The following is a 1,819-nucleotide window of genomic DNA, read 5'->3' as shown; positions in this document are numbered from 1 at the left end:
TTTTTTCTATATATATTTTTAGTTGTCCATATAATTTCTTTATATTTTTTTAGTAGAGACGGGGTCTCACTTTTGCTCAGGCTGGTCTCGAACTCCTGAGCTCAAACAATCCACCTGCCTCGGCTTCCCAGAGTGCTAGGATTACAGGCCTCAATTTTTAAAAAAATATTAAATGTCAAGGTTTTCTCAAAAAATTTGTTTGGTTACTTGTGCTTTTGCTGGTGCTTTAAGCATAAACTTAATCTGCCTACTGGGTAATCAAGCACTGGCCACAAACCTGCTTGAATGGACCTTCCTGTAGAACCAGGAAGTCTGGATAGAGAATGTCACCATCATGAGGCCATTGTCGCAACTATCACTCCACCCATAAAATAGTTCTGGGAGGTCAAGGGAGCTGGTAAACAGCACCATCACCTTCCTTTCTCCAAACCATCCATCAGAAATGGGCTCAGTATCAACACACTAGGAGCAGGCAGTGTGACACATAAATGGAGCATGAGTTCTGGGTTCAAATTCTAACTCAACAAGTTGAAGGCTGTGTGTGACTTTGGGCACTTTATACTCTGAACCTGGAAAATGAGGGTAAAAATATCTGTCATGCTGGGTTGTTTTAAGGGCTAAGTGGAATAACTTTTGGAAAGTGTTTACAGAGCCAGAAGTGCAGAGTTGTAGATGTCCAATAAATATGAGTTCTTTCCCCTACCTCCCAGGGCCACATGAGCAGAAATGAAACAATGACCATGAGGCTGATTTTTAAAATGCAAAGAACAGTATACAACTGAGGAGTCAGACATCTGGAATCCAGGGTGGAGGAGTATCTCACCTTTCTTATTCCCCAGGTCTTATTTCCAACCTCTTCAGCAAACTCCTCGTCATTTGTAAGAAGGAAATTGTCAAAGATGCTGCCTGACTTTACCTGTTGAAATGAAAACAATGGGATTTTTAGGACTACGTATCTAAATGTTGAAGGGCTTAAAAGTCACCTGAAGGCCGGACGCGGTGGCTCACGCCTGTAATCCTAGCACTCTGGGAGGCCGAGGTGGGCGGATCGTTTGAGCTCAGGAGTTTGAGACCTGCCTGAGCAAGAGCGAGACCCCGTCTCTACTAAAAATAGAAAGAAATTAGCCAAACAACTAAAATATATGCAAAAAAATTAGCCAGGCATGGTGGTGCATGCCTGTAGTCCCAGCTACTCGGGAGGCTGAGGCAGAAGGATCACCTGAGCCCAGGAGTTTGAGGTTGCTGTGAGCTGGGCTGATGCCACGGCACTCACTCTAGCCCGGGGAACAGAGTGAGACTCTGTCTCAAAAAAAAAAAAAAAGTCACCTGAGGATCCTTGCTGAATGCAGATTCCCAGGCCACAGGCCCAGAGATTTTAATCAATAATTGAGGTTGGGCAAGGGAATACAAAGGTTATTAATAATACAGAGGGTCCAGAATGCTGTACTGCCCTAGTTGATGTGCTCTAGAAAGAAGTTACTTTGCTGTTTCCCAGGGTTCTGTGCGCCTCAAGCCTCTGAACTATTTTAGAGGGCTGTGAAGAAACTTTAATCACTCTGGCTGGGCGAGGTGGCCCACACCTGTAATCCTAGCACTCTGGGAGGCCAAGGTGGGAGGATTGCTTGAGGTCAGGGGTTCAAGACTAGCCTGAGCAAAAGCTATCAAAAATAGAAAAAATTAGCCAGGCATGGTGGCAGGCATCTGTCGTCCTAGCTACTCAGGAGGCTGAGGCAGTATGATCATTTGAGCCCAGGAGTTTGAGCTAAAGTGAGCTATGATGATGCCATGGCACTCTAGCCCAGGCAACAGAGACCCTGTC

Source organism: Lemur catta, chromosome 3 (assembly GCF_020740605.2).
Source record: "Lemur catta isolate mLemCat1 chromosome 3, mLemCat1.pri, whole genome shotgun sequence".
Lineage (NCBI taxonomy): Eukaryota > Metazoa > Chordata > Mammalia > Primates > Lemuridae > Lemur > Lemur catta.
The sequence above is the reverse complement of the archived record's forward strand: the minus strand, read 5'-3'. Positions refer to the sequence as shown.